General features: G+C 41.6%; 1 protein-coding gene across 13 annotated transcripts in view; it reads left to right on the plus strand.

Annotated features, from left to right (window-relative positions):
• The window catches only part of GPC6 (glypican 6), a 1,040,045-nt gene that overhangs the window by 898,743 nt on the left and 118,359 nt on the right, over nucleotides 1-22,943 (plus strand). The gene's annotated exons all lie outside the window — the stretch shown is intronic.

The following is a 22,943-nucleotide window of genomic DNA, read 5'->3' on the forward strand; positions in this document are numbered from 1 at the left end:
TTGGGTGCTGCTATTTGAAACAAGGCAATGAAGCCAGTGTTGTTGATGCAAGAACGAGGAAAGGATAGTAGGAAGATGAGACTGGTGAGAGAGCAGGGAGATTGGGAGTGTGACTATATACGATCTTTTAGGCGCCTGCAGAGACGTGGTTTTTCCCCTGAGTGAGCTGAGGAGCCCTTGGAGGGTGTATCGTAGAGACAAAGCATATGATCTGATTGACATTGTCTTCTCACTCTTGAGCTGGAAAATGGCTCAAGAAGGAGAGATGACAGTATGATCCTTGGACGCCGATTGTTGGCTCTTCTGGGTTCTGAGAACTCTCACGAGAGGGATGCATGGCTTTCTGTTATGCCTACTTGGTCTATAAGGGAGTCCGTGAGACTGGGAAACATTACGGGCCACCATGTGTGTCTTAACATTTGCAGTGTAGACAGGAAAATGTAATCCAGAAAAATGGTAATCACAGCTTTGTCTCAGTGCAGAGATGGCGACCCCTGTTATGTAGACAGCAGGTTCTGCATTATGTTGATGCCTGAAATTAACCACCAGCTAGAGCCAGAGACAGGTGGTCCCCAAAAGCCAAAACAGAAGAAGAAGGAGGATAAGTGGCCTGATTTCCACTCCATCTCTGTCAACTTCCAAAGAGTAAAAGAAGCATGGCAGAGTAACGTAAAGCAAATCCTTTCAGATCCCTTCTCAGCGTAAGACAGTTTTGGCTTTATCATCGTCCCTAAATGTGAATGAGTGACTTGAAACGTGGACTGCAAATTCTAGACAGCCCACCTGTAATTTCCTGACCCCACAGCCTCTGCCTCCTGAATCTCAAGAAGAATTAGGACAATTCCTTTTCAGCAACTGTAATGTGATCCACACCGAACCTGACTCGAGTGATCAGGGATCAGAGTGGGTTGGATTCCTTCACAAAGTAGGGATTAGTCCAGAGCAGAATTAGTGAAATCTGGAAGGAGTTAGTTGTGAGTGATCGTTTTATGAGGCTGTGATTTGTGTAACACAACTTCATTGGAACTGAGGGAAAGGAGCTCTGAAGGGGTAGTTGGAAGATTTAACGGCAATACTCTATACAGCTTGCTGGATCTGCAATATAGATTTCCAAGAAACTGCATAAAATCCAACTGGTTTGTGGCACATACCTTTTTTTAACTTTGGAAGGAATCATAATCCATGCAAACTAAATTTAGAAAAAAATATTGCATTCTGGAAAGCCCATGTGCAGTTCCAACACATGACATTTCATTGTCAGAGAATTATTTATTCGACGGAATTGATCTATACCGTTGACAATCCCATGGCTATTAGTGATGGAATGATGTCTTTGGAAAGGCCTGCCTTCCTCTCTTCCAGGACCCCTTTATTTTATATTTCCATATCAGTTTATGTGGCTAGCACCTGTACGCTAAATTGAAAGCAAATCACATGTAAAATGAAATTAGAATGACTAATACTAATTTTTTCAGAAGTAACTGTTTCTCAGCTTCAATATGCTCTACTTCTGCAATTCTGTCACAAAATTTTTAAAATTATGCATGTCCTCAGGGAAAGCTGAGGACTGGCAGCGAATTGGAACGACACCGAGATGATGTATACTGTAACACTTCAAAATCATTGCTTCCAAAAAAAAATCACAGAGGCTTTTAATATTCATAAAGACTAGAAACAGGTGTTTGAACAGAACTTCAGCCACCTTTGACAGGAGCACAATGGATTTGTCTGAAAGGGTCTTCATTTTCCCTGTCACTCACTGGCAGGACTCAGAACATCACAACAGTTATACTCCTGAGCTTTCCCTACCTATTTCAAAGGATTACACTTGACATTTCTCATTTTTTTCCCCTTTTGTTAAACTCCGTCCTCTCTCTATTAAAATTGCATATTTCGTTAGCAAATCAAAGTGGGCAGAAGAATACATTAGTGCTCATTCCTTATGGACTCTGGGCTGACCTCATCGCTTTTTCTGTCTACCAGTAGACCACACAAACTATTTTTGGTTCGTCATTTATCTATACAGTCAGAGATCAGCTCGACCGCCTCAGAAGAGCACTATTTAGCCAGATGGGAATAACTAACAAACTGTTACAACAAAAAGCTATGCCACTTTGGCTGTACAGGACACTTCATCATTCTCTGCCTCAATTTCCCTCTCACTTTGCAGGGGGGAAAAAAATGGAAAGCTAGTGTAATGTGTAGCACCAGGACAAAGACCAATAATACAAATAACAGCTCTGTGTTTGTAAGAGTGCCCTAAAAACAGCATTTGATCATTTAGGGGGTGGGGGTAGAATTCAGTACATAGCTCCAAATGCTAAATTATGTTTACATTATTTAATAAGAAATGACTTAGGGGAGCAACTTGAAGACATTGTCACTGATTGGCTACTGTGTGACCTCAGGCAAGGCATTTATATGTTTCAGACTCATTTTTCTCCTCATCTGTTAAATGAAGGAGTTGGACACTATCTCAGGGCTTCTATCCAGAACTAGACATCGGTCACATGGTGTCTCTCTGTGAATTGTCCAGGGCCTTGGTGAGATGGAATAAAGAAGAAAATAATGAAAATACAATGTAAAGTTAGCTGTAATTACCTGAATAGTTCCTTAAAGATTTCTTTTTTTTCTCTCTCCTTTTTGAAAGGGCAACCTAGTAAGTGGTATGACTTAAAAGAAAATAAGCATAAAGTTTAGTCATGGAAGTCACATCAATTTCTATGAGAAATGAGAATAAAGTGAGTAAGAAGTAAAACTTCTGGGTGTTGAAGTTGCTGAAAGGGTTTTAAGTGAGGACAGAGGCACTGTGTGAATTTCTTTTTTTATATATAAAGTTTTACCCTTTTGCCAAAAGACAGAAAGGTGGAGTTTGAGGAGAAAAACTTGGACAGTACAGTTGGGTCATGGAATTATTAGGGTCATAATTATAAAAGGCTTACAAGTCAAACTTTTTCAAAAGACATTGGTAATGAAATTTGTGCTTTCTTTTAAAAAAGTTCCATTTGCTCCCTGTTCAGTTTGCCGGTGACACGGAGATTTCTCTGTCCCCACCTCCTGCTCTGACAGCCACGTCTGCATTTGGATGGATGGATGCTTTCAAATTTGGTTGGCTGGTTTAGAGAGATTGTCAAAGTACTTAAGGAGCTTACTGTGACTTGACATCTGAATCAGAGATGAAGTGACGTATAAATTTAAAGTAACCAGCATCATGGTACCTCGCGTTCCTATTTCACTAGATTTTTTCTTTCCTGTAAAACATGGTCAGTGGGAAGGAAAGAAAAAAAAAAAACCTTCATTCTCATCATCCTTATTACACATTTAAAATTCACTTTAAATATCACCCAAGAACCTGAATGCCAAAAATATATGTGAAACTTCTTCTCAAATATTACACAAAGTGACCTTCAGCTAGGACCCTCTCCTCCCCAGAATAATTTCCATATGGCTGCTGATATGCCCAGCAGCACATCAGGCTTTTTAAAAAAAAGAGAGAGAAAGAGATAGGTTTATAAATTATTTTGACTCAAAGCCCCCAAAGTAGAAACATGCTCGCACACATCGCCAGCCTGTTGCTGAGAAGCTAGCACCTCAGGACAGAGGGCTGTTGAAGGACTGCTGAGCCCGCTTCCCTCGGCTACCACCTGTGACTTATGGCTGGCAGCGCTGGCAGCAGGCGTTTTATGATACTGTCGTAGAAGTAATGTACCTCTTAAACGGCAATTTACTAAGTTGCTGATGAAATGCATTGCAAATATGTTAGTTTCAGGACGGTTAGGAAAATTAACCGCTGCGTATTTTCCATATTTTCATATACGCCAACGTACTGAGAGAATCAGGAGCAGCTTTCCTAGAAAGCTCTTTAAATGAAACATGCAGCCAGGTAGTCACCTGGTTAGAACAGAAGGTTGATGAGGCCAAATATTTAGGGAAATTCCCTGAGGCTATTGGATTGTGTTTCCCCCCCACCCCCACCCCAGCAATCTCACCATCACTGTCCCAAAGCCACTAGACTTACGAAATATTCCCTTAGCCTCAGACTTTTCATTGTGCAGCCTATGTGATTTTCTGTCCTATCAATCTGATCCCACTAGCTTGTTCCCTAGCTTGGGCTTCTAACAATAGTGTGTAATGAAGCATCATCAGACCTCAGATTACACTTTGAAGAGATCCCCTGTAAATCCAGAGCCACTCTGACCATCACACAAAAGAGAGAACCAAAGGAATAGGTAGGTGAGTCAACAGAAGATTGGAAACCGGTGTTTCATTAAGTTTGTACTATCTTATCCTAGACAAAAATCTGTGCTTATTTAAGTGACCTCTAAGAGCTCTCTTACATTGGCAGACGTTTTATAAAGCTTTAACAAGTTAAAAAGCCACTCAGATTCATGACTTCATTTGACTCCCAGAACAGCCCTCTAAAGAAGGGAGGAAGTTATGGTCCAAATTTAACACAAGAAAATAAAAGCTGATGGAGATCAGGAGATTTGCTTAGGTCACCCGGCTAGTGAGTAATGGCATTCGAGTTTGAAACCATGTCTCCTCACTGCAAGCCCATCACAGAAACTACACTTTGGCCAGAACACGTGTATACAGGAGCCCTGAACTGACCCAAAATGTAGTGAAAGTAACCTGCAGAATATTTAAAACACAACATTTAACAAGTTCACTGGTTGAATCAATGACTCATCTGTCTTCTGTAAATAATTGCAGAGCAAGGATAGCAAATGAATTGCATTTTGCATGCCAAGGACACTGAGGCTGCACCGCAAGTGAGGAAAGAATGCAGTGATCGATTAGCAGTGTCTGCCCTGGGCACAGAAAATGGCTGGTGGCAGCACACATGTTTACTGTTCTTGTGCTAAAGAAGCTATCATTTTATAAAACATTTTATAAAACTTGAACATACTTGGGTTTTATGATGAGAAGCAACATAGAGCAATACATTGACAGGCCTTTTTTTAAGCATTAATAAACGCTAGGCACTGTATTAGGCACTGTGGATAAACACCAAGGAGTTTAAGAGAAAGTCTTTGCCTACATAACTTATATTCCAGTGTGGAAAATAAGCTAAAATAAGCACAGACAACACTTTAGATTTTAATCTTTTGTTACTGACTGCAAACACGGCACAGATCTGTAAAGGGACAAGTCACACAATAAAAGGAGTCCATCTTTGTGAAACCATGACATCTTTTAAAAGGAATATCAAGGGACCAAACATAGACGTGGAAAGAACTTTAACGGAATTCCTATAGAGTTTCAGAGTGCTATATTTTCTTACATTATTTCATACCATGGGAAATATTTCACAGGGGTCAATCAGAGTCCAGCATGGATTAAATATTTGACTCACTGCTCAACTTGCCAATATTAAAATATGTTTGCATGCATGTCTTTAGCAATTAACTCTACAGATGTTGTGATTTTAGCTATAATAAAAATAGACAAGAAGTAAATAGTAAGAATCTCCCAAATATCTTTTTCCTAATAGAAGTAGAAAAAATAAAGCTGCAAACCAGTCTACCAGTTTCCTCAAGATTTGATGACAAATTCCCTGTAAAAGAAATGATGGGAAAATTGGGATTTCTTTCAAAATAATCTGGGGAGGAGGGAGGAGGCGGGGGATTGGAGGGTAGAGGTGGTAAATTAAACAAGATTGACCGTGATTTAATAAGTGATGAAACAGGTTGATAGGTGCATGAGGGCTCATTATACTATTCTCTCTTCTTTTATTTATATTAAAAAAAGACTTTTAAAAACCCCTCTTCAAGATAAGTTCACCATTTAAAGTTTCAGAAGTAGAGGCGTTTCTTGATGCTGCCATAGAAGGAAAAGGGAAAGACAGAATAAATGCTGGTGGGGGGAGTCATCTGGTCAAGAAGTGCAGGACTTGGGCAAATTAGGACAAAGAGAAAAATCAGAGGTAAAAGTTGCTGCTTTTTTTTTTTCCACCACCAGTTGTCTCATGGGTGTAAATTTATCATCGATCTGGTGTAGTAGGCTCTTTGAATGCTGTCATTTCTCATGTGGTTCCTGCTGCAAAAGCCCTCAGCTATGCCTGTATCCAGGTTTACATCACAGCTGTGAAACATTAATCTCAGGAACACATTCTTCCATCGCTGGCCTGGCTGGTGCGTGCTGTCTAGTTAGTCCGCCAGCGGGCTCCTGGCTCCTCTCCTGATGCTCTCCTGGCACCACTAACAACTGTGGGACTCCTGTCATTCTAGAGGTGGGACAGCTGTGGTGCTCCTTGGGTGGTCCTCAGTGTCCTGTGCTTGTTTCTGCTCACTCCCCTGAACCTGGGAAGGATTTGTCACCGAGGTGTCTCAGAATCAAAGCTCTCCAGTGACTTGGTTCTGTTAAACCTTAGATTTGAAGCAGGCTTGTCCATCATATTATTTTTAGTGAATGTATCCTTCATATGTGCTTTGCAGAGCCCTGTGTGCTGGCTGCTAAGTGGTTTATTAAGTATGGTATTTCATAATAAGATTGTTCTGCAATTAGGCCACACATAAATGCCTAACGTCTTGGTTTCAGCTTGTCTGTTTTTTCTTAAGATAGTCTTCGTATTTATTTTATTGTGATTAACAGATAAAAGAGGATTTTTATCATGTGATGCCTGCTGGTTAAACCTCAGCTAAGTTAGCAGGAAACTACATACGTCAGATAACTGAGATTTCAATGCTGAAATTGAGGATAAAATAAGATATGATGTGAATTGTCAAAAATTACTTCTCCCTGCTCCCCACAACCAAAAATAAAAGGAAAGAAAGAAAAAGTAAAATCTTGATTAATACTCTTTGGGACTAATCATTAGGATCACTTCTGTGTTTATAAGATGAATGAGTGACTTTCAAAAGATCAGAAAGCGTGGAATTTCTTTTTCACCAGAACAGATCACAGAGCGGAGTCTAAAAGCCATAAATGATAGGGCGGTGTAAATGGACAGTGACTAGAGGAGAAAAGCAATTAAACTTGATAGAAACGGGCTCGGGGATGTGAGATGCTCTCTAGCAATCCAAAGACTGCACTCCAACGAAAGACACTCTTCAGGGAGACTGGCTGCGAAAAGGTACCCAGAATAAAAAACAAACAAACAAAAACTCCTGAACTTTCCCAAGAGTCAACTTCGATCAAGTTGAGGCTGGTGTCAGGAATGACAAGAGGTCAACAAAAACCAAGGGAATTGGGCAAATCTTCCTGCCGGAGCTGGAGAAACTCTCCTTTCTTCTGTGAATGGATAGACACTGGGACAGCATAGGTATGAAATAATGCACTATATCTGCACATGGCATATACACAACATACAATCTCTTCAGCACTTACAGAACGTTACTTTATGACACTGGTAAATGAGAAGGATTACAAGAGGTAAGAGGGTGGCCTGTGTTCCCAAGGTAGCCGCTGGGAAAAGAGGAATGTTATTTAAAATGATTGCAACTGACTGTCTTCCTGAGTTGCACGCTGTGCTGTGTTCTCCAGCTGATGCTCTGCATCTTAGAACAGGCATAGACAACTGCCCTGAAATGATACTGCATTTATCTCAATTTTATTTATTTAATAAGAAAGGAGTTTCATGAATAGAAATAAAACTATTATGATGCCAAAATAATACTCTGTGCACCCATGTATTGGGAAGATAGCAGAATAACAAAGGCTTTTTGCTTTGTAAGCGTGTAGAAGTGTTTGGGGGCTTCCCTGTTCCTGAGATGAATCTGTACTCTTGGTAGGAACTGCTGAGTGGATGCATTTGAGAACGTAGAAAACTTCGCTTCTGTGTCTGGAGAGCCACGGGAGTCTTATTACATCCTGTTAGTCATTTTCTCCATCCAACCTTCACTACAAAAGAAACCCAAGACAATTTCTGGACCTGCAGTGATGGCAAAAGGGTATCTTCCTCTTTATGTACTGCATTTGATCAACATGTGTCATTAATCTCCCCTTCCTGCTTGGTGGCAGTAAATGACGGAACAGTTTATCTGTTCTTTTTCCAATTAGATTGATGTATGTGCGTTCCTTGAATTTTAAAGGTCATTAATTTTCACATTAGGCTCTTAGGTTGGTAGCACACAGATTGATATATTGATGATACAGCCTTTCATTGATTCTATATCATCTTTAGCACCAGGAGTCATGAGTGGTGTTTCCTTCTCAGCCATGACACAATAAGTGAAAATGTGTTAGTATTTACAGTGAAATAAGATACCTAGCTTTTGTCCCTTCCATAGCATTTTAATGTCCCTGGATGAAAATAATTATAAAATGCATTTAGTCATATACAAAGTGTCTTTGGCATGTATCGATCTTTCTTCCTCAGCCGTAGGTAATATCTATAACATCTGACAATTTTAGCCTAGTGACCTTTCATTTTCATTGATGCCTCAAAGTAATTGAGGACTTCCTGAAGTTATTTCAAAACACTTCATTGAAGAAATAAATTCCCTAGTCATCTAGATTGAGATTTATTGCCTCCGTGTTTGATGCATCGCCCCCTGTTGAATTATTCAGTGTGGGTCAAAGTAATGGTGAACCTCTTACAAATGTGATACTCCAAAGATAACCTGGCACTGTAGTTCATCTCTGCAGAATGGACCGCACACACCTTGTCTGTGCCACAAACATACCTAATATAATGAAAATAATAAAATAAAATTTTAATCACTGGAATCAGCTGATTAATGCTATTAACCATTTTAGAATGATTGAAAATAAGTGAAACATACACAGAGAATTATGTTATCAAAGTTGTAAAATCATGTCATACTAAGTCAGTGAATATTTAACTGAGGAAAAAAAGCAATGTGAATTTTTTTTTTAATCTTTTTTGGTGACAAAGGCACAAAATCTTTAGCTCGAGCTTTAGGATGAAGTAGAATGTAGTCAAATGTGTCATACAATAAACATGGATCCCAGACACAGCTCACCAATAATTTTCAGTGTAACATCAAGTCAGTCATGTTAAGCTCGCTGGCCCTCAGGCTTCTCAACTGCAAAATGAAGTCACACCACATCATCTTAAAAATTCCTGATGCTCTGGATGCTCATATATAAATATTGTAAAACCATGCAGAACATTCAGAAAGCACTTGAAACCAAGAAGTGTTAACAAAAGAGTTACAAATTTTCATCAGTTTTTGAGGAACACAAGTGAAGAGTCACAGAGCATTAGAAAATCCAGAGCTGGACAGAGCAAGGTGCTAAATGTTACCAATCCGAGTAAGTAAGTATTTTATTAAGCAGTTGTTACAAGTCTCACCATGTCCAACCTGGGAAACAGGGAACCAATTGATCCATTTAGTGCAGAACTAAGACTCTCTGGGAGCTTACAACATAGCAGGGGGAAAGGACTTCTAATTAAAGAACGTTCATAACAGTCGAAGCTCGTTTCTGTGCTCAGAGCAGGACGTGCCGTTTGCTGGTTTGTTTTGTTTTCTTTCATTTTTTTAACTTTCGGTTCATTGAAATATTGGTCTCTTTTATCCTACACTTAAATTTGTGAGCCATCTCAAATCCCATTTGGAAGCAGAGTACAATTCCAAAAGGAATCAAATCCAGTAGACAGTCAGGTTCAAAATGCACTCCTCTAGAAATACGAAGGGCGAGATCACAGAGCAGGGCAGCGATGCGCGGAGGGGTTTGAGGGGCGTGTTGACAACCTGTGCCTTGTGAAATAGCCTCCGTGGCGTCAGCGACCCTGCTTTGGTCTCTCCTCCCTATGTCTTCCCCCCTCTCCTCTGCTCGTTTCCTGAGGGACTTCATCCTTGGCCCTGTGCTCCTTTCCTGATGCATTCACCTCCCCCGAGGGACTCATCAAGCCTCACACCTTCCACTGCCTCCGCCAGGTTGAGCAAGGCCGGTAGTGGGACAGAGAGGTCAGGAGGGTCAGGACAGAAGTCTCACTAACGAGAAAGGATCTGCGGACTCTACAGAGGCAAACAGAAAACGGATTGAGGGAGACCTGGGCATGAGTTTGCACTGAAACGATGAAGTGAATGTCCCAGGTCAGGGAGGCCAGGTGGTCAAGGCAGGGGAGGAACTTGTCTGACCCGAGAGCCTTGGCACTCAAAGTGTGGTCCCCGGACCAGCACACTCACGTTACTTGGGGGCTGATTGAAACGCAGAATCCCAGGCCCCTCCCCCGCGGCCACCTGGATCAGACCCTGCAGGTGACTGGTGTGTGTTCACGAAAGTTGGAGAAGCAACCAAAGTGAAAAGAAAATAAAAAAGTCAGAAAAGATAGAGAGGGGTAGACCCCACGCTGCTCAGATTCCGCCTGGAATACTACATTTGACTCTTGCGTAGCACACGTGCAAGTTGCCTCCAAACCCTAATGGAAGTTAGCAAATGTAGCCGAGAAGGAGCGAATATGGTGGAGCGTGGGCCACCTCAGGGAAGACCTGGCTCCCTTCGTAGGCCAGGGCAGTCCAGCTGGAGCAGAAGGTTTGTGTCTTGGTGCCGCCCACACTTGATTCTGAAAAGTGGACTGGGGCGGATTATGGGGCATTCGTTGAATGCCAACGAAAGGGTTTCACTTTTTTTCCTAGATGCGTGGATTTATTAAGGAGGAATCTAGCAAAAGCAGTGATTTAGGATGAAACGTCCTACCACAAGAGGCAGGAAAGAACCGACAGCAGGGAGAGCCGGCAGGGCAGGCGTGCATACGTTTCACCAGTTTTGTCGCTGTACTTGCGTCAATGTTGTTCTCGATGCACAGAGCGCCCTCTCTGTCCCTTTCCTTCCACCTTCATCAGTGCGAGCCTTCAGAGTCCAGCTCAGGTGCCACCTTCTCCAGGACATCTTTCCTACTGGCATAAACCTTTATCAGCGTCATCTGAGGCCCTCTGGCCCTTAGAGTCCCTTCTGCATGTGTCCAAGGGTCTTAACATACAGACTCTGATTGAGAGGGACCCGGCAGGGCCCAGCAATCCTAATTCCCCCTCCTTTTTTAACTCTTTCAGTGATGGGACCTTGATAATTCGCTAAGCCATCAATTACAGGTGGGTGGGAGCTGTAATTGTTTTTTCAAAAAAAGTTCTTCCTTATATCGCATTGAATTTCTTTCTTTCCTTTGTGTCAACCACATACTAAAATACAGCAGGATAGCACATCTATCTGCCTTTCATCCGCTTCTCGTTCGCAGGTTCTGTTGAGTCTGCAAGTTGAAAGTGTCTTAGGCTTTCTTTACTGGTCTGAAAGAACTCAAGCATTCTCTTCCCTAGCAAAGCTCATTTACACAGTGTTCCTTTTGACATCTGTCTGCTAAGAGAGTTCAGATAGACCCTTAACTGGCTGTGTTGTCCTTTTAGTTCAGACGTAGTTAGATTGGTTTATGATTTTACAGCTCTGGTATCTTCCTGGACTATGGAGAGTTTGGAGCAAGAGTGTCAGGGGTAAGCAGCCTGCATGAAGGAAAAAAAATCAACCCATGATGTCAGAGATCAGATACCTGCAGAGGACACTCGAGAGACAAAGTGTTCTTGGACCAAAAGTGCAGAAACCAAGGAGCTGACTGTGCCCTGATCGATGTTATTTACATTTGTAAAGAGCAGCGAATCTGTCAATCCAGAGTGCACTTGGGTAGCTTGGATTTGAGATGAAACAAGAGTCTCAGGGGCTCCTGTTCATTTAGCAGTGATTGTCCTTAACTGTCCAGGGACAAAGGCGCCTCGGTCAAAGACTCGCCCTGTCTGGTCAGCCCTCTTTAAGAAATAATTAGAGCCTGACTCCCAAAGGCATTCCCATCAGACAACCAGCCCTGCTGCTCAGATTCCCTCCACTGACAACCCTGGGGTGTGGACCAAACTGGGTCTCCAGATCTGCAAGGCGAGGACCAGACCAACCTTCAGACACAGCCAAGACAAGGTCAGCTGTGAGGCCAGCCAGCTGGTTTCTCCCTGTGGACACCAGCCTCCCTCTACCTCCAACAGAGTTCTAACATTCCTCCTGCAGTTTCCAAATCATGAAAGTGCTCAGAACCTAAACTAATCAGCTGCTGAGAGCTTAACAACGAGGCAGAAACAGTGCCACCTGCCACACATACGTTATTGCCTTCACGCCACAACAATCCTGATGAGAAACGATTATCCCCATTTTCCACATTGAGAAACTAAGGCAAAGGCATGATAAGACAGCCTCACTGGAGACACCACGAAGAGTGGTGACTTACACCCATCCAGACACATAACCACTGCTCTACCCTCCTTTCCTAAGCATTAAATCCAAATGTTACAGGAAAAATGATACTGCATAAGGCAGAGAATCCCCTCCAATGACAGCAAAGAGTGTAGAAGTCAGTACTTTCAGAGGTGTAGGCACATGGTAGTCAAATGCTGAGAGATTAAAAGATTCACTCACCAAGATTAACATATCATATCTGAAATTGTGACTGTACTTAGAATTTTTTTTGGCATTTAAGTGTGATCATTTATTTGATAAATACTTGTTTTCTAGCACATGTTTCTACCCACTGCAAGAAATGTTTTATGCACAGGGAATATAGCCCATATTTTATAATAACCGTAAATGGGGTTTAACCTTTAAAAATCACGAATTGCTGTATTGTGTACGTGTATATAGTATGTACACCAACTATACTTGCATTAAAAAAGAGAGAGATGCAGATAAGGCCCTCCAGAAGACTGACTGTATTTATCCAATCACTGAACCACCCACAGGAGTAGACAACATGTGATTGGAAACAGAACTTATTTATTGGGTTTCATTAAAAATACGCTTCCTTGGCACAGCTCTCGTTTCACTTTTCATATGAAATGAAATGAAGTGGTAGATAAGAATTCAAAACTGAACTGCCCAGTGCTACTTGTAATAATATATTCCACACCAAAAACGGGCTTTATTAAGATTTCGGTCAATTAGGAAATATATCAGTAACTGTGGATTTGAATATGATGTCATCTTTTCTATCCAGTATCTAGCTAGCTAGCTACCTGCCTACCACTCTACCTATTTATCAATCGATCATCTTCTGTTGTTCCTCCAAAGGTTTTGAGAGTATTCACTTTGCCTCTCCGTCTCTACTGCTAATTTTATTAGTATGGAAGTAGAGCATTTATGGACTGCCTGCCTTGTGACTATGCAAAGGACTGAGGACACAATGTGGAACCAGAATGTGCCATTCAGGGTGCTTTTCTCAGTGCAGTATTAATTCCACCAGCATAAACAAGAAGACCGCGATAGGGAGATATCAAGGTTGATTATTTCAGGGACCCCAGGATGTCATAGAGTCCTCGGGTCCTTGCCACCTTTCTGCTCTGGTGTGCTCAGGCTACTGCTTCCTCTCCTGGTTGCAAAACGGCCATTGCTACTCTAGGCATCACATCCAGACTTGACAAGGGCAGACTGGAAACCCTTCCCAAAAACCCCTAGCAGACTTCGCTATCTCATTGGCCAGAACTGACTGTCTTTAAGCTGATAAGCAGCAACAGAAGTGGATTTCCCCAGTAGGCTTAATCAGAACTTATTGGAGCTGAGATGGATTTGGTTACAGAAAAGGATTTTGTTAAGAAGAAAGCTGTGGGAGAATGGCTGTTGGGTTAGTGGGTGGTCTTCAAGGTGGTGTGCGCGCACAGGATCTGCAGGTGGAAAATTCTAGTTTGGGCTACCTAGCTACCAGCTCTGCTTTAGCATTTAAAAAAAGAAAAAAAGCTCTTTTAATGTACTTTTTTTTTAAAAAAAAAAAGTACCATTTTAAGCATTTTAAGTGTCCATTCAGAGCCATTAGGTACATGAACAATGTCATCAATGTTGTCATTATCACTTTCTATTGCCAAAACTTTTTCGCCATCTCAAACAGATAATCTGCATCCATAGAGCAATAGTTCCCCTTTCTCTCTCCTCTCAGGCCCTGGTAAATTCTACTATACTTTCTATGCACTTGCCTGTGATAAAGACCTCATATAAGTGGACGCATACAATATTTGTCCTTTAGTGTCTGGCTTATTTAACTTAGCATATTGTTTTTAAGGTTTATTCATACTGTAGCATGCATCAGAATTACGTTCCTTTTTATGGCTGAATAATATTCCATTGTATGAATGTACCACATTTTGTTTATCTGTTCATCTGTTGATAGACACTTGGGTTGTTTCACCTTTTGCTATTGTGAATAATGCTGCTGTGAAGATGGGTGTGCCAGGATTTGGGTGAGTTTCTGTTTTCTTAGCACTATTCAACATCACTGAACCTCAGTGACAGAGTAAACATTACCAACCTACTATATGTTGTATTAAATTATGTAACATCTGTAAAGGACCGACAGGTGCTCCAGAAGTGGCTTCTGCTGTTACCATCTTTATTGTTGTTTTATTTGCTGTTGTTGGAACACAGGAGCAGCACTCAAAGGAAGGGTGCCTAACTCAGCCTGAGGATTCAGAAATATTTGAGGTGCACTTTGAAGCTCAATTAGGGACAAGCATCATAGGACCTTCTAGAGGCAGTGCCAGCAGTCCGAATGCTTAACTAAACAGGAGGATCAGATCCAAGAGATCTGTTACCTGTCCTTCAGTCACGATCAGAGTGGAGGTTGGGTTGTAAGGAAGGAAAACTGAACACAGAGAAACCATGTGGAGGGTTATGACAATGGTGCAGACACCATATGACTTAGGCTGGAACTAAAATAATGGCTGAACAAGGCAAAAAATTGGAAACCAACACCTTAATGACAGATTGAGTATGAAAATGGGGAATAGGAAAGAATATTAATTAGTTACTAGTTTACAATAGGATGTGGTATCATTCTTTGGAAAGAGGATGCCATTTGAGGAACAGGCAGGAAGAGCAAATGATAAATTCTCCCTGGAACAGGGTCATGTGTAATGGATAGAAAATCTGGTAGGAACCATCCACTGGTTAGTTGTAAAGAGGGATTTGGACTTTACAGATGAGGTCAGCAGGTACAGAAATAAGAATCATCAGCCAAGAAGGAAGTGGAGTCAAGGATGCGGGTGAAGTTAACAGGAGGGTTTATGTAGAAGATTCCGACGTGCACCCTGGGGGAACTAATGCCTACGAGGTGAGCAAGTAACAACCGATAAGCAAGCAAAGGGAAGGAGGGAAGTAGCAAGACAGGTGGGAGGCAACAGAGAGGCATGCTCTCAGGCGTGGAGTGTCCAGGAGTTTAAAGGACAAGACAAGAGCACCCAGTGTGGCAGAGAGGACAAGGATCTGACAATCAGAGCTCACTGGCACCTTCATGAGAGCTGTTTCTGGCCAAAACCAGGTCAATGTGAACTCAGAATGATTGAGAGGGGATTAAGACATGAATTCAGGCTCTTCTTTTTTCAGGAGCTTGGCTGAAAATGAGCCATTCTTATGGCAGATGTTCAAGTTATTTTTAAATGGCAAATATTTGCACATGTTTAAATGCTGAAGGGAAGCAGTGTAACTGAAGGAACAAAGGTCCCCAGAAGAGGGGGAGGAAGTGGGGTCCCTAATTAGGGGAGACAAAAAACCCTTGGGAGGCCTTTTGGCGGCTTGTATTTTCTCTGCGAGATGGAGAGTAAATGCATCTGCTGGAATGTTTCCGCCCAGGCCTGGGCATATGGTATTTGCTCAACAGATATTTGTTTTATTTAATTATTGGCAAAAGTGTTTGGGATTTGGATTAGCAAAGAATGTGAGAGGCCAGGAGGCAGGAGTGAGTCTGGCTTACTCACAGGCATCACTGAGTAAGGCAGCGGGTCTCACCAATGCCAGGGTCCCAACCTCAAGATCCTGACTTAACCAGCTCACCCTGGGCCTGGGGAGTTGTAGAAGTCTCCAGTGATTCTCACCGTAGTCAAGACTGGCACTAGTGCAGAGGTCAATTTGGAAGATGCTCAGAGAAAGGAAAGGCTACTTTTTAATGGGCCAACAGAGCTGTCTTGCAAAGGAACGGTTGCCTATAATGATGTAAAATACGATTTAGTAGCATTTCGTTTTTTTTTTTCTTTCTCCCAAATTAGTACATTCTGGGTGTGTAAGACAAGAAAAAGCAAAGATGAATAAGTATGAAATGAAAATCACTTTCATTGAGTGCCAGTTACTTGCCAAGCACTGGACTGGGCTCTTTCGTCCATTGTCTCGTGTAACTTTCTCTACGGCCTGTAACATAGTTAATATCATTGCCATTTTCCAGACTTCTAAACTGAGACTCAGAAAGTGGCCTCATTTGTGAATGAGAAGAAGGGCAGGTTTCAGGAGATTTGGGGAAGAGCTGGGAAGCCCAGGATTAGGGTGCCTGCTCTTCTCTCTCCTTCAGGAGATGAAGGCTGAGGAAGTAATCAGGGGATGGAAATACACCTCCCATTTGCTGATGTAAATATTTAAAATACCATAAATTTATGTGACACCTGCTGCACAATTCGTCCTCCGTTGCCTTTGACATTTTATTATTCTAAAATGACCTTTGCCCTCTAGCATAACACTAATCCATTAAAAGGAAAGAAATTAGAAACAAACTGAAAGAGTTTTTTGGAGCTTATGGAGAAGGATTTTTTATACCCCTGTGCTTCTGTTTGCCATCAATTTTTCTCTTCTGTCCCAATAACGTGCTTAGCCAAGCCAGACAGAAACAGAGAAATGGCTCTTCCCTGTGGTCTCTGCTACAATGTCAAAATAATAAATAGGTTAGTCATATCAGCTGTATTGACTCAGGACATCTTAGACACGTTCTGCCCCTCAGGAGTGTAGACGCTCCCTTCCAGGATTTCTGTGGAAGGATTTAGGCTCTTGGCCTGAAAAGAAAACCTATTTCTTCCTTTTCCCTTTGTGTGAACACTGTGGTTTAGGAAGTATGGAACCTTGTCTGGGAAGAAACTGCAAGACAGCTCTGAAATCGACAGCCTGGCAGCAAGCTTTTAAAAATGCATCGGACAAGGTAGAGGAAGCTTTTGTATGAATGAAAGACACAGGTGGTAGGTGAAGAGCCATGGCCCTTGCTTTTGACACCACCTGAGAACTGTGTCATTGGTGGAGAGCGTTTGTGTCACTGTCATTTGATATTGGGTCATCGGCTACCACCACCACTGTTAACCATGACAACATGCCAGTGTCCCCAGGACCCACATCAGCAGTCACCGAGGTCTGGTGGGCAGAAGCCTAGACAGAAGTCATTGATCTTCCACGTACCTTGCTTCCAGCATCTGCAAAAAAGGCACAGAGTTTTCTCCCTCTCTAGCCCTCACTGATGTGATGAAGGATCCAATGTGTTAGACAAAGCCAGCCCATCTGATAGTTTTATAATGGGTTAAAATGAAACAGCTGAAAATAGTTAGATTAGTGCTACTTACATTTTTATTTATTGAATCTCTTATGTCTCTGCACCTTCCTGTGCTAAGGAACAAATGAATGAAGATATGACAGATTCATCTGTTTGTCCCTTACCGCTCATCAAGGTCCTGGAGCTGGAAGTAGCTCTTTACTTTTGCACTGAAACCATCTCTGCATTTATTCGCCTTACACACAAGCATCTGAAGTCCTCCCATCTTTTATTTCAGCATGTCAGGAGAATCTGCATCTGCTTTGCATCAGGTACAGTTCTGGGCACTAAGGAATAAAAGATGATAAACAACAAGTTCATACTGTATAGCACAGAGGACTGTATTCAATATCTTGTAGTAACTTACGGTGAAAAAGAATATGATAATGAACATATGTACGTTCATGTATGACTGAAGCATTGTGCTGTACACCAGAAATTGACACAACATTGTAAACTGACTATACGTCTATATATATATATAAATTTAAAAAAAAGATAAAAAAGATTCATAGTATCTACCCCCACAAAGCTCCAAGTCTAGCAAAAGAGATACACTGAAAAACACGTCGTTCTGCCACGTGTGTGAATGGCAGGGAGAGAGATAATCGAGGTGCTGTGGGAGCCCAAAGTGGGGAGGTCTTAGAGAGAAGGACTCCAATATTAGTGCTAGAATTTTTGAAGTTGTTTCAGACTAATCGGGTACTTGGCAACACAATGTTCCCTGAGCTGGATCATAATGTGACACAGGTGCAAAAAGGAGGGCCCAGGAGTCAGATAACTCGTGTCTTGTAGGGAAAAGAGAGGAGGGTAACAGGGAAGGGAGAATCAGAAAGCGTGAGTGTGAAGGGTAAGAGGAAAGAATAAAACCCGCCGAGAAGGAAAACAGAGGGGTGGGAAGTGACTAAGCAAAGTCCTGTGGGGGCAGAGTACAAGGGAGAGGCTGCACTCCTGCCGGTCACGACTCTGCCAGTCAGATCTGTATGAGCTATGCCATCAATGCAAATGATGTTCATTATCAATTTTTTTTTGACATTATTCCCCCAAAAGCTGAAGAACGTGTTTGCTGAGTTGGAAGGAAAGTTTATAGGAAATAGTCACTCAGGTTTTTTTTTTTTTGTCCTGTTTTTGGTTTGTTTGTTTAATTTTTTAGTGAAGTGTAGTTGATTTACAATATTAGTTTCAAGTGTACAGTAAAATGATTCAGTTATACGTATACATACAAATATATCTTTTCCGTTCAGATTCTTTTCCACGATCGGTTATTACAAGAAATTGAATGTAGTTCCCTGTGCCCTACAGGAGATCATTGTTGTTTGCCTGTTTTATATATAGCAATGCGTCACTCCCTTTTTATCATAAATGCAGAGAAGCTCAACTTCTCTCCACGCCAGGGCCGGGACAGCCGACTGCTCGACTGCTCATGGGACATTTCCCCTGAGCGTCTGGCTCGTCACCCTTTCCTTTGAAACGTGACCCCTCTTTCTCCCACAGTCCCTCTTTTGTCATCATGCTTTTCACTGTCTGCTTGTCTCCGGGCCCTTTTTTATTGTTGCTCCCTCTTATCTGATACTCCATCGTCTGCTCCACCCACACCTCCCCCTCTTCCTTCTCTGCTGGGCTGATTTCCTGGTAATCCTAGCAGGCTTCAAAAACACAGCTCCAGAAAGCTCTCTGCTCCCCTCTCCCCTCCCCAGGCTGATTTAAATTCTCTTTCTTGGAGGTTCCATGGGTCTGGTGGCTAGTAGGGGACTGTATGCATCACAGGCACTCAGTGCACGGTGACATTAAATGAATGAGTAAAGAACATAATAGAGCATCTTTTTAAAAAAACAGAAGTGCAATGAATTACAGTGTGTCAATTTCTGGTATACAGCACAATGTCCCAGTCATGCATATACATTCATACATTTGTTTTCATATTTATATTTTTTCCATTAAAGGTTATTACAAGATATTGAACATAGTAAACAATCTTATGGTTACCGAGGAAAGGGGGTGGGAAGGGATAAATTTGGGAGTTTGAGATTTACAAATGTTAGCCACTATATATAAAAATAGATTTTTAAAAGTTTCTTTTGCATAATAATGCATCTTAACAGTCAACAGAGGTGTGAGTTGAGAATCTTCAGTTCTGTTGAGTCTTTCACAGATCATCCATAGCTTAGTTGTTCAAAAGCTATCCTGACATAATGGGTTAAGTTTCTGATCTATTTTTAATCCTTAGAGAGCTTTTTTATGCATTCTATTCTTTTAATTTTTCCTCAAATTTTCAAAATTTTCCATAGTATGGTGCTACCATTAGTTAACCTTTAAAAATACATTCCTAATTATTAAAGCCCTTCTCTTCTCAATAAAGAAAAACATATAAGGCCGGCAGACCTGGTCTTTTGTGACGTAGGTGTGGTGGGGAGAAGAATGGATAACTTAGGGGAAATGGGAAAGAGGTTGGTAGTTCAGAAAATACGTTGTGATCAAGTTTAGGAAGTAGTGACTTTGGAACACTGGATGTGGTTTATTAATATGGGAATCACTAGAAAGGTTAACTTGGATGTATGTGGGATGATGTCGGTAACTGTACAGTCTAACGTGAGTTTTGAAAAACAAAGACTTTTTTGGGTTCAAATTTTTTAAAAATATACTTACACGACTTCTACATCATCAATACATGTGAAGAAAAAGAGATCGATGTATACAATATAGATGCATGCAATAGGCACATCTTTCTGCCAAAAGCCAGAAAGGGTTTATTCAAAAAATATCCAGTATTCCTTTCTTAGAATAGTCTACTGTCTGTATAGCTGTTAGTCTTAGAATTCTGACCCAATTTTGACTAAGTGACTTCCTCCTGCCTGCGTAAATTCCCCTACCGTTGCCGCTCGACACAGAATTCTTCTTCATTTCTTGTCCCTTCTGAAGTGTTACTCCATCCTGAAAAACAGCTTCATGTACCGCTCTAAAGGTGACTGCTTGGCCGTGATGAGTGAGGCAATTTTGTTATGTTAAGTGCTTTGGGGAAAAAGCACTTACAGTGCAACCGTAGAAATGCAAGCTAATATTACCCAATGAACCTTCTTCTCAGCTCTTGTGCGATGTCGCATTTTCAAAACGAAGAGGCCTTCCCCCGCTGCAGTTTATTTATGTGATGTATTCAAAATGGGCCCATTTCCTGACGGCATCTGGGAATATGTGCAAAGAAATATGAAAGAAACAAAAATTAAATACAGGTGAAGTTAAACAGCTAACAGTGGAGAGGCCAGGGGGGTTGTTAAATCGCAACTTCTAACGTAGATTGAAACTTGTCAACGGTCGGGAAGAACGGAACATAAGCACGTGAGGTATCGTCCATCTTGCTAAATTCTAAATGATTGTACTGAGAGGTTCTTGGCGGAGACCAGCGTGTCCCAGCCGCAGAATTCAGAGCTTTGTAGACTTTGGAACGAAATAGGTTTTGCAGACTTATTGAATATTATTACACGCAGCATTTAAAAGATAGCCACGTTCTTTGTAAAGCATAGCAGACAACACACTGAATATGCATAGATGTATCACCCATTCGCTCCTAGAGCACATCACCTTGCTTTTTCTTTAAAATCAGTCCTGTTCATTGTCGTTTAGTTGCCTCAAAATTATTATGTTCTCTTTTGCTGGAAAATCTTTCAGTCTATTTTCTAGATACATCTTTGCTTTTAAAAACAATGGTATTATTGATCTTTAAATACCCAAAGGTGACTTAAGGCTAATTCCGGTGTATTAGCAGAAATAACCTGACATGTGTGTCTGGAACCTAGGTAAGAGTACAAATGGGAAGGCCTTGTAAGTCCACTTTTGGACTGTTGATTTTATCATGAAATAGTACGTATTCTGATCTTTTCTTCTGTTTCTTTCATAAGCGAGTCAACATTTTCTGTCCTTTCATCTTAAAACCTTACATAGATACTTAAAGGAAATAAGAGGAAATTTTCCAGGAAAACATCTGGACCTTTGACAGTGGATGTTTTCTTTGATCGAGATAATAAAACTTACTTCACTGAGACACATCCCTGAAATTTTTTGACTCTTACTGTAATGTTTTGATTAATTCTGCAAGAGGGACTGGGCCTTTCACACTGCCTCATGAATATGGATATTTTGAAATCTTTTTTAATGTTTAGAAGCAGAGATGGTAATGGAAGCTTGGAAGTTGGAATTCATGGATCTGGGTCAGCATCCGGCTTCATTCTCGATGTGGAAACTTCGGCTTCACTAAGCTTGATTTATTTTCTCTAAAATGATGCTAAGGACAGCATCTACCTCTGAGAGTCAGGAGGGGTATGTGAGATGCTGCATGCACAGCTTCCCTGCAGGGATGTAGGAGCTGAGTGCAAACTAGTGGTCCTTCTGCAACTGAACTACGTATTTACCTTCAATTCGGGGCAAATGGCCGTCCAATGATCTCTTATGTATCTATACCTAAATATTTCGAATGTCCTTGATCAGCTAACACAATAATTGCACAGCTTGATAATCCTGCCCCCATGTCTCAGAGTCCTGCTCCCTCGGCATAGACATTTCAGCATGGATTTGGGGCCTCTGACCCATTTTCCTGTGACCGGTTTTTCAAGACTCATTGATGTATTCCTATTGGTTCTTTGAAGCCTACCTTTTTGCATCCACTTTTCTTTCCTTTAATGTTGTTTTGAAAGGGAACGATCTTGAGAATGGAGCTAATATTAAAAGCCAAGTATTTTGGTGCAGGCCCACATCTCTCCATTCCTTCCACTTTTTGAAGGTCCACCCCAATGCCCATCCTCCCAACGTGCATGACTTGCATTTTGCGTCCGTGACAACATCTTACCTGCATCCTCCTAGCTTTTCTTCATCTGTGCCACCTATGTCCTTCACTCTGCCACTCACTGAACACCTCTGTTTGCTTTGGCCCCCTGCTTGAGTCTGACTGTGAGATCAGACGCCTCCACCCACTTTCTCTTGGGTTCATCCGCCAACTGCCCATGCACTTGTCCAGATTGATCCCAGATGCTTCAACACACTCCCTCCTAGACGGCCAAGAGCTATAGATTTATACGGCTTTAGAGCTGGATCTCTCATGAGTCATCTACGAACCTAAACATTGAACTTTGCAGATGAGAATTAGGGAGCTTAGTGTCACACACTTAGGTTGTAGTGTAGGCAGTCCTAGAAACTGTCTGCTAGAAACTCAGTCTCCTTTTTATGCATTTAAAACCCTGTACAATCACCTGAGATAACTTTTAAACTTAAAAATAAATGTCTGAAAAAAAAAAGCACGAGGTCCTGGGTTTGATCCCCAGTCCCTCCATTAAAAAAAAAAAAAACAAACACCTAATTACTCCCCCTAAAAATGTCTTAAATGTCTACTTTTTAAATATAGGCGATTTATCAGATGATGGAATCAGAGCTATATTCTCTCACCTTCATTTATCTCTCTGTATTAAGAGTATTTCTCCCACCTCACTCTCATCAACTACACACACACACACACACACACACACACACACACACACACACACACGTGCTCAGGCCCACCTACCTGCGACTCAGGCAGGTCCCCTTGGCTAGATTGACAAGTTCAAGCGATTCACAGATGTTAGTTCTGGGCTCACTCAGCACAGGACCTACATTAACCATCACAAGCTATGAGACCTCGGGCAAACTCTTCCATCTC

Source organism: Vicugna pacos, chromosome 14 (genome assembly GCF_048564905.1).
Source record: "Vicugna pacos chromosome 14, VicPac4, whole genome shotgun sequence".
In the NCBI taxonomy this organism is placed as follows: Eukaryota; Metazoa; Chordata; class Mammalia; order Artiodactyla; family Camelidae; genus Vicugna; species Vicugna pacos.